We start from the raw sequence: 11,960 nt of genomic DNA, 5'->3' as shown, positions 1-11,960 counted from the left end.
TAACCCTAACCCTTACCTAACCGTAACCCTAACCTTAACCCTTACCCTGAACATAAATCAACCCTAAACATAACACTAAGCCTAAAGCTAACCCTAACCTAACCCAAATCCTAACACTAACCCTAAACCCTACCCTAACCTATAACCCTAACCCTAACCCTAACAGAACCCTAACCGTAAACATAACCCTGACCCTAACCCTAACCCTAAACCTAACCGTTACCCTAACCCTAACCCTAAACATACCCTAAACCAAATCCTAACCTTAACCCTAACCCTGACCCTAACAGACACCTAACGCTAACCCTAACCGTAACCCTATCCCTAACCCTAACCCTAACACTAACTCTAACCGTAACCCTAACCCTAAACCTAACCCTAACCCTAAACCTAAGCCTAACCCTAACCGTAACCGTAACCCTAACCCTAACCGTAACACTAACCCTAACCCTAACACTATCCCTAGCCCTAACCCTAACTCTAACCCTAACCCTTACCTAACCGTAACCCTAACCCTAACCCTAACCCTGATCATAAATGAACCCTGAGCATAACACTAAGCCTAAAGCTAACCCTGACCTAACATTAATCCTAACTCTAACCCTAAACCCAACCCTAACCTTTACTACTAACCCTACCCCGAACAGAACACTAACCTTAACCCTTACCCTAACCATCAACCTAACCGTAAACCTAACCCTAACCATAAACCTAACCGTACCCCAAACCCTAAACCTAAACCTAACCCTAACCGTAACCCTAACCCTAACCCAAAACCTAACACTAACCGTACCCCTAACCGTAACCTTAACAGTACCCCTAACCCTAACCCTAACCGTAACCCTAACCCTAACCATAAGCGTAACCCTAACCCAAACCCTAAACCTAACCCTAACTATAACGCATACCGTAACCCTAACCCTAAACCTAACCATCAACCTAACCGTAAACCTAACCCTAACACTTACAGTAACCCTAACCCTAAACCGAAAACCTAACCCTAACCGTACCCCTAACCGTAACCTTAACCGTAACCCTAACACTAACCGTAACCCTAACCCTAACCCCAACCCTAACCATAAGCATAACCCTAAAAGTAACCCTAAACCTAAACCTAACCCTAACCCTAACGGGAACCCTAACCCTAACCCAAAATCTAACCCTAACCGTACCCCTAACTGTAACCTTAACCGTAACCCTAACCCTAACCCTAACTGTAACCTTAACCCTAACCATAAGCGTAACCCTAACCCTAACCCTAAACCTAACCATAACCCTAACTGTAACGCTTACTCTAACACTAACCCTAACCTTAAACCTAACCCTAACATGACCCCAAATCTAACTCTAACCCTAAGAGAACCCTGACCAAATCCCTAACCCTAACCCTAACCCCAACGCTATCCCTAACCCTAACCCTAACAGAACCCTCACCCTAACACTAACCCTACACATTACCCTAACGCTAAACCTATCCCTAAACCCAACCCTACCACTAACCCTAAACCAAACCCTAACCCTAAACCTAACCCTAAAACTAACCCTAACCCTAACCGTAACCCTAAACCTATGCAAAACCTAAACCTAATCCTTACCATAACCCTAACCCTAACAGAAACCTAACGCTAACCCTAACCTAAACCGAAACCTAACCCTAAACCTAACCCTAACCCGAACCCTTACACTAACCCTAACCCTAACAATAACCCTACCCTTAATCCTAACCCTAACATAACCCTAACCCTAAACCAAACCTGACCCTAACCCTTACCCAAACCCTAACAATAACCGTAACCCTACCCCTAATCCTAACCGTAACATAACCCTAACCCTAAACCTAAACCTAACCTAACCCTAAACCTAACCCTAACCCTTACCCTAACCCTGACACTCACCCTAAACCTAACCCTAATCCTAACCCTAACCCTAACGCTAACCCTAAGCCTAACACTAACCCTAACCCCAACCCTAACCCTAACACTAACCCTAACCCAAATCCTAACCCTAACCAGAACCCTAACCCTAACACTAACCCTAACCCTAAACCTAATCCTAACGCTAACCCTAACGTTAAACCTAACCCTAACCCTACCACTATCCCTAACACTAACCCTAACAGAACACTAACTCTAACCCTAACCCTAACCATCAACCTAGACGTAAACCTAACACTAACACTAACCATAACCCTAACCCTAACTCTAACCCTAACCTAACCGTAACCCTAACCCTAACCGTGAACATAATCCTAACACTAACCCTGATAGAACCCTAACCCTAAACCTAACCCTAACCGTAACCCTAACCCTAACGCTAACCCTAACCCGAAACCTACCCTAACCCTAATCCTAACCGTAACCCTAACCATGACCCTAACCCTAATCTTAACGCTAACCCTAACCCTAAACCTAACCATAACATAAACATAACCTTAACCCTAAACCTAACCCTAAACCTAACCCTAAACGTAACCATAACCCTAACCCTAACCCTTAACCTAACCCTAACCCTAATGCTAACAAAACCCTAACCCAAACCCTAAACCTAAGCATAACCGTAATCCTAACCCTAATCCTAACGCTAACCCTAACCCTAACTCTAACCCTAACCGTAAACCTAACCCTAACCCTACCCCTAACTCTAACCTTAACCCTAACAGAACACTAACCCTAGCCCTAACCCTAACCATCATCTTAACCGTAAACCTAACCCTAACGTAACCGTAACCATGAACCTAACCTGAACCCTAACCCTAACCCTAATGCTAACCATAACATTAAAAATAATCCTAATCTATACCCTAACCCTAACCCTAACCCTAACTAACCCTACCCCAACCCTAACATTAACCCTAAAGCTAACCCTAAACCTAACCCTAACGCTAACACAAACCCTAAACCTAAGGCTAACCCTAACCATAACACTAAGCCTAAAGCTAACCCTAACCTAACCCTAATCCTAACTCTAACCCTAAGAGAACCCTGACCAAATCCCTAACACTAACCCCAACGCTATCCCTAACGCAAACCATAACAGAACCCTCACCCTAACACTAACCCTACACATTACCCTAACGCTAAACCTATCCCTAAACCCAACCCTACCCCTAACCCTAAACCAAACCCTAACCCTAAACCTAACCATAAAACTAACCCTAACCCTAACCCTAATCGTAACCCTAAACCTATCCTAAACCTAAACCTAATCCTAACCATAACCCTAACCCTAACAGAAACGTAACGCTAACCCTAACCTAAACCGAAACCTAACCCTAAACCTAACCCTAACCCGAACCCTTACACTAACCCTAACAATAACCCTACCCTTAATCCTAACCCTAACATAACCCTAACCCTAACCTAACCCTAACCGTTACCCAAACCCTAACAATAACCCTAACCCTACCCCTAATCCTAACCGTAACATAACCCTAACCCTAAACCTAACCTAACCCTAAACCTAACCCTAACCCTTACCCTAAACCTGACACTCACCCTAAACCTAACCCTAATCCTAAACCTAACCCTAACACTAACCCTAACCCAAATCCTAACCCTAACCAGAACCCTAACTCTAACACTAACCCTAAGCCTAATCCTAAACCTAACCATAACCCAAACCCAAACCCTAACACTAACCCTAACCCTAACCCTAACGCTAACTCTAACGCTAAACCTAACCCTAACCCTACCCCTAACCCTCACCCTAACAGAACACTAACTCTAACCCTAACCCTAACCATCAACCTAACCGTAAACCTAACACTAACTGTAACCCTAACCCTAACCCTAACTCTAACCCTAACCTAACCATAACCCTAACCGTGAACATAACCCTAACCCTAAACCTAACCCTAACCGTAACCCTAACCCTAACGCTAACCCTAACCCGAAACCTACCCTAACCCTAATCCTAACCGTAACCCTAACCCTGACCCTACCCCAACCCTAACATTAACCCTAAAGCTAACCCTAAACCTAACCCTAACGCTCACACAAACCCTAAACCTAAAGCTAACCCTAATCCTAACCCTAACCCTAAACCTAACCCTAACCCTAACCTAATCCTAACCCTAACCCTAAGGCTAACACTAATCCTAACCCTCACCCTAACCCTAAACCTAATCCTAACCCTAACCCTACCCTAAACCTAACCCTAACCCTAACCCTACCCTAAACCTAACCCTAATGCTAATCCTAACGCTAACCCTAACCCTAAACCTAACCTAACCCTAACCCCTAATCATAACCCTAACCCTAAACCTAACCCCAAGATAACCCTAACACTAACCCTAACACTAATCCTAACGCTAACCCTAACCCTAGCCTAACCCTAACCCTAACGCTAGCCTAACCCTAACCCTAACCATTACCCTAACCCTAAACCTAACCCTAAACCTAATCTAACCTAACCCTAACCCTAACACTAACCCTAACGCTAACCCTAATCCTAACATAACCCTAACCCTAACCTAACCCTAAGCCTAACGCTAACCCTAAACCTAACCCTAACTGTATACCTAAGGCAACCTTAACCCTAACCCTAACCGTAACCCTAACGCTAACCCTAACCCTAACGCTAACGCTAACCTAAATCCTAACCTATACCCTAACCTTAACCCTAACCATAAACCTAAGGCTAATACTAATCCTAACCCTAACCCAAACACTAACCCTAACCCTAAGACCCTAACCCTTACCCTAACCCTAACCCTAATGGCGGATCTAACCCTAACCCTAACCCTATCCCTAACCATAACCCTAACCCTAACGGATCTAACCTAACCCTAACCCCCTAACCCTAACCCTAACCCTAACGGATCTAACCTAACCCTATCCCCCTAACCCTAAGACACTAACCGTAACCCTAAGACCCTATCCCTAAGACCCTAACCATAACCCTCTAACCCTGAACCTAACCCTAACCCTCTCACCCTAACCCTAACCCAACCCTAACCCCAACCCTCTATTCTCAACCCTAACCCTCTAACCCTATCCTTCCAACCCTCACCCAACCCCAAACCCTAACCCCTACCCCAAACTCTAACCCTAACACCTAACACTAACCCTAACCCTAGTTCCCGAGAACTACATTTTGCGGTACGCTCTGGGGACCCAACATGGCCTCCCGGAAGTCCAGAGTCCAAGAACTACATTTCCCGGTATGCTCTTGGAAACCAACATGGCCTCCCGGGTGTTCAGAGTCATAGAACTACACCTCCCTGCATGCTTTGGGCACTCAATATGGCCTCCCCGAAGTCCAGAGTCCGAGAACTACATCTCCCCGTATGCTCTGGGCAACAAACATGGCCTCCCGGAAGCTCAGTGCCGGAAAACTACGTATACCAGCATTCCCCAGGCAGTTGGTTTGACCAATCACATGCCGAGTGTTCGAGAAATACATTTACCAGCACTCACTGTAACCCAAGCACTTTACGCCCTTTCAAAAAAGGCTCAAGCCCTAACACTAAAAAACTTTGAAACCCCTACAGGCCTAACCCAAACTATTTACCACACTAAACCCCTGAAGTCCTCTGCCTAAAAGCCCTAACCCAAACACTTAAGACACTCAAAACCCAAACCCAAAACATTAGGATTCTCAAAGCCCTAAACAACTAAATTAGAACACTTGAAGCCTTAACCCCAAAATTAAGATGCTCAAAACCCAAAGCCAACCGAAAACAGTAGAATGCTCAAAACCCTAACTCAAAACATTAGGACGCTCAAAACACAAACCAAAACCCATAACTTTAGGACGCTCTAAGCATAAACTTAAAAGAATTAAGACACACAAAACTCTAACCCTAAAATTAGGATGATTAAAACCCAAAGCCCTAACACAAAACATTAGGACGCTCAACACCATAACCCAAAAAATTAGGACGCTCAAAACCCTATCCCTGGAGAACCTAACCTGGAAAAAATAAAATAAAATAAAATAAATAAAATAAATAAAATAAAATAAAATAAAATAAATAAATAAAATAAAATAAAATAAAATCTTAAAACACTAACCCTAAATAACTGACCAAAAATAAAACCCTAGGACCCTAACCCTAAAAAACATAGCAACACTCCATCCCCAAAAACACTCTAAAACCCTAACACGCTAACCCTGAAACCCTTAAAACCCTGTTAAAACTCCAACCCAGTTATACACCAGTTACCTCCCTTAAGGGATATAGAGGAGCTCTCTCAGATACGGCAGTCCTACTTCTCATGCATGCAGCCGGAGGTCGGTCTCATTCTGGTGCTGATGGTGTTGAAAGCAGGGGCAACGGTGGTACTGCTGGAGATAACAACAGCCACCGGAGGTGGATTGTTAGGATATGGAGATAGTAGGTTATCCAACGGCTCCTGTTTATTATCTTTTTGTTTTTCCTGTTCTTCTTCTTCTTCAAATTTCTTATCTGCTTTTAGTGTAAATATTGAGGCTGGAAAAGGACATGAAGTCCTCCTGATCCATAATGCTGCATAATCACTTTCTTCCCGGCAAAAAGGTTCCTTCGAATTAACATGTGTATTTAAGGCCTGACAAATACAGTCTTCAAAGGATCCAAAAGCAGGCTGAAAGACATGTGGTCTTAAAGGCTCCTTTGGCCATTCTATCACACAATACTGGACCATTTTTTATTTACTTTTTCCTTTTCTGGTGATTAAGGAGGCATTGGGGAGGCACTGGGGAGGCAAGGACAATCCCCAGACATGGACTGTATATCTTGAAACAAGACACTGAAACTCATGATAAGGAAGTGGCAGACGGACAGAGAAACAAACGTAAGGACTATAAATCTCAAAACTGGACATTGGAATTCATTATAAAGATACAACAAACGGAAGAATTGGCAACAACCAGCTCTCGCAATTAAGAAACCTGCCAATTCAGCAGATTCCTGACCAAAGGTGAAAAGTACACTGTGAGGAAGACTCGGGGTCTTCCTCCCAGAGACCCCTGCCCACGTCCCAAAGACCCCTGCCCACAATTCTTGGAAGGCTCTACGCAGGCGCAAGGTGCCAAAAGGCTAATTAGCATAAGAAGCGAGGGAAGGCGGGGATAGGTAATGCATATGTATAGGTGCTTGTAGAATATTGATAGATTGATTGTATAAATTCAAGACTGCTTCCGCTTTAGGTATGCACGATAGGTGGAGAGATCCCCCGTGCATCCAGCGCTGCAATAAAGAATATACCACTTAAAGGAATTTCGGCTTCGATCTTTGAATCAATCTGGCGACCCAGATGGGACGACCTCTCTGCCGGACCGCAGGACCCGCTGGGGACAGGACTCCCTAGGGTACCCCCGGGATTTCCCGGAGGGACTCCTCGACTCACCGGATCACTGCGGAGGCAGACAAGGACCCCATCATTGTAAGTGAGTATATTCTTTATTCTGGTTTGGTTTTCTGGTAGACCGGTCATCTGGGACTGTCCAGTAAGTCGGAAGGTGACTTCTGCAGGACAGTATTTGGTATATACTTTGTGGTTAGTGCCACAAGTATATCTGGGGACCTTGGGGTCCATCTGTATCTGGAACTGTCTGTAAGTCAGAAGGTGATCTTCTGCGAGGCAGTGTTTGGTATATACTTTGTGGTAAGCACCATAAGTATATTTGGGGACCTTAAGGAAAGAGCTCGCTTTAAGGTCCATCTGGAATTGTGTTGTCTATTTCAGTTTTCTGACTCATGGAGTATGGTATTTAACTCTGGTTATTGTTACTGCGATTTTGGCTATTTTCCTGGTGGTAATAGTAGGTTCGTGGCATTGTTATAAGAAAGATATCGTTACGGTGTTACACAGTTTGGTTTTCTGACTTATCGCATGTGGAATTTGACTCTGACTATTGTTATTGTGATTTTGGCAATATTGCTGGTAATAGTAGTTTTGTGACATTGCTACTGAAAGATATTGCGTGCCCGTATTTTTGTGAGTGATACGTTTTGTGATATGCTTTTGTAAGTAACATGTGTATTCTGAAAGTGTAAACTGGAAAATGGGGGGGCAAACAAGCAGTGAAATTTTAAAGAAAAGTGTGTTAGGATGTGTTTTAAGTCACTGGAAGGATATTGGAGGATCTGCCGGTGGAAGTGTGAACAGGAAAACATTGATAAAATATCGTAATCAGTGGTGGCCGCTTTATAAGCTGGAATGTGGAGAAAAGTGGCCCCTAAATGGAACTTTAAACTATAATATTTTGCTACAGTTAATGTTGTTTTTTGAGAAGCAGAACAGGATGAAATGTTGTATACTGATGTTTCAGCATCTTGGTGGGAAAAGGTACAGAATTAAGTTGGCCCCTGACTGAGCCTTTGATGTTGGCATTAGCGAAGTACAGGCTGGAGAAAGATAAAGGAAGTGTTAAAAGGGTTGTTGAAAGTGTTAAAGGTGTTTGAAGTTGAATGAGCAGGGAAAGAGGATGTGGGAATGTTAATAGTTCTGCCTCTGCCCGAGGCAGAGATCTTAAAATCACGGGTGTTAGCCCTTTAGGGCAAAGGGACTATGATGGGTCCGAGAGAGTTGTCACAGAAACAGAAAAGCAGTTAACTCTTAAAACAACCTGAGTTCATGTGCGAGCTCAGATTGCCGATGGGACCGCTCAGGGAACTGTGGACAATTGCATTCCCCTGACCGACCCCCACTAAGACCCTAATCATCCCGAAAATTATGAACGATTAAGTAAATACTAAAACCTGGATGAATTGGGAATTGAGAATATGCTTCCAACAAGGTCTAAAAGAAACCCCTATGGAATTTTTAGACCAACTCTGAAATGTAATGAAAATAAATAAATAAATAAATAAATAAAACAAAACGGTTTGGACCTGGCTTCGGAGGACAAATTGACTAGCCTTTTCCTAGGGTAATTGACCCCTGATTTCAACAGGAATAATGGGGACCTGGGGAATCTACCCTAGCGGATCCTCCACTGGTTATAATGAAGCTAGGGGAGGAATGGAAGTGAAATTTCTTATTAATATGGGGCAACGTATTCAGTTCTAAATCAAGCATTAATGCCTTCACAGAATTATTATGTTAGGGTAAAAGGTGTGTCGTGGTTTAACCCGGCCGGCAGCTAAACACCACACAGCCGTGTGCTCACCCTCCCCCTCCCTCTCTGGGACGGGGGAGAGAAATGGAAAGTGAAGCCTGTGAGTTGAGATAAAGACAGTTTAATAAGACAGGAAAATAATAATAATAATAATAATAATAATAATAATACAATGATGATAATAGTACTACTACTAATAATGTGTACAAACAAGTGATGCACAATGTAATTGCTCACCACCCGCTGACCGATGCCCAGCCTAACCCCGAGCAGTCCGGCCCCCTCCCCCTGGCTAGCCACCCCTATATGTTGTTTAGCCTGACGTCAGATGCTATGGAATACCCCTTTGGCTAGTTTGGGTCACCTGTCCTGGGTCTGTCCCTTGCCAGCTCTTACTGCACCCCCAGCCTGCCTGTTGGCAGGACAGAGCAAGAAGCTGAGATGTCTTTGGCTTGGTATAAGCACTGCTCTTTAACAATTAAAACATTGGGGTGTTATCAGCACTCTTCTCATCCTAAGCCAAAACATAGCATTCTACCAGCTACTAGGAAGAAAATTAACTCTGTTCTAACTGAAACCAGGACAAGGTGTAACCGAAAAGGCTTATTTTTGTGAACCTTTGAAGTACAAGTTAGGGAAACAATGGGGCATACACAGATTTTTATCTATGCCTAGCTCCTCATGGGCACTCTTAGGTAGAGATTTATTAGAGCAAGTAGGAGCAGAAATTGTCTTTGAAAAAGGGAAAATGGAATTAAGAATAGGAGAAAAACAACTAACAAATGTGTTAAGCTTGGCACTAATACAAACTGACCCTAAAAGTGAAATACCTTTAGAGATCACAGATCAAGTATGTCCAGGAGTTTGGGCTACCGAAGTCCCTGGAAGAGCTAAAAATGTGACCTTAATAATTATTAAATTAAAGCCAGGAGAGAAACCCGTTAAGGTTAAGTAATATCCTTTGAGGATAGAAGATAGGAAAGGAATTAAAGAGATAATTAATAAATTTTTACAGTATAGATTATTGATTGAATGCGAATCAGAATACAATGCACCCATATTGCCAATTAAAAAGGCAGATGAAAAAGCTATAGGCTAGTTCAGGATTTGAGGGCCATAAATAAAATCACTGAGGATATACATCCAGTAGTGGCAAACCCTTATACTTTGCTGACTAAATTAAAGAATAGTCAAGTCTGGTTTACCATACTGGATTTAAAAGATGCCTTCTTCTGCCTAGGCTTAGCCACAGAAAGCCAAAACCTATTCGCCTTTGAATGGGAAAATCCCGATTCAGGCAGAAAGACGCAGCTTACGTGGACATTACTACCTCAAGGATTCAAGAATAGCCCCACTATTTTTGGAAACCAATTAGCAAGGGAACTCGAAACATGGATGCCTCCGGACACTGAAGGTGCTTTGTTACAATATGTAGATGATCTCTTAATAGCTACTGAGACTAAAGGGAGTTGTATTCAATGGACTATAAGTCGTCTTAATTTTCTGGGTTTAAATGGATATCAAGTCTCTTGACAGAAAGTCCAGCTGGCTCAACAAAGTGTGACCTATCTGGGATTTGAAATTTCGGAAGGACAACGAGAACTAGGAACTGAACGTAAGGAAGTCATTTGCCAGACTCCAGAACCTCAAATGGTAAAGGAGCTACAAACCTTTTTAAGAATGACAGGTTGGTGTCGCCTTTGGATTTATAATTATGGACTATTGGTAAAGCCTCTATGTGAATTGATAAAGATTAACCAGTCAAAGTTAGTCTGGACTGGAGAAGCACAAAAAGTCTTTAAACAACTTAAACAAGAATTGATGATTTTGAAATATCAAGCAATATTGGTAGAACAGGACAACTTGGAAATTGTGATAATTCATATTGTGAATCTAGCCTCTTTTCTTAGTGATGCTCCGGCACAGCCTGTGATTCACGATTGTTTAGAAACTCTAGAGACTGTGTATTCCAGCCGACCAGACCTTAAGGAGGAGCCCATGGAAGATGCGGAAGAAACTTGGTTCACGGATGGGAGCAGTTTTGTTATGCAAAGACAACGTAAAGCTGGATATGCTATAACAACTACTCAGCAGGTAATCGAGTCTAAGCCTTTACCCCCTGGAACATCAGCTCAAAAGGCAGAGATAGTTGCTCTCACGAGAGCATTGGAACTGGCAGCAGAAAAAAGGGTAAATATTTGGACAGATTCTAAATATACATTCGGCGTGGTACATGCTCATGGAGCAATTTGGAAAGAACATGGATTGCTGACCGCTCAGTGAAAACACAAAGTATGCTGAAGAAATTTTAAAATTGTTAGAGGCTGTAAAACAACCAGAAAAGGTAGCTATCATGCATTGTCAGGGACACCAAAAGGGGAACACCGATTTTGAAATTGGAAATCGATTGGCAGAGGCTAAGCAGGCAGCTGAAATAACTGAGGTGAAGGCACTGTCTTTGATACCAGACGGTAAAATCCAAACTATATCCAAATTATACAAAAGAAGACTTAAAATTAATTGAAGATTTGAAAGGTAAAATGAAACCAGATGGATGAGTATATTTAAAAGATAACCACATAGTAATACCCTCTAGTTTGACATGGCCCATAGTTCTTACAGAACACAATAAAACGCATTGGGGAGCTGGCACACTGCATAAGAGCCTGAGTCAGACATTAGTGGGACGATATGATAAAACAAGTAACTCAACAATGGAGCATTTGCTTACACAATAACCCCAATACCAAGAATAGAATAAAATTTGGAATAATCGGTAAAGGAAATTATTCGGGGCAACAGTGGCAAATTGATTTTTCAGAACTCCCTAGAAAAGGGGGGTATCATTATTTACTGGTTCTGACTGACACGTTTTCAGATGCTTTGGGATTCTAGTAGCAATGTCTTCTGATAGA

Source organism: Aythya ferina (assembly GCF_964211825.1).
Source record: "Aythya ferina genome assembly, chromosome: 20".
In the NCBI taxonomy this organism is placed as follows: domain Eukaryota; kingdom Metazoa; phylum Chordata; class Aves; order Anseriformes; family Anatidae; genus Aythya; species Aythya ferina.
The sequence above is the reverse complement of the archived record's forward strand: the minus strand, read 5'-3'. Positions refer to the sequence as shown.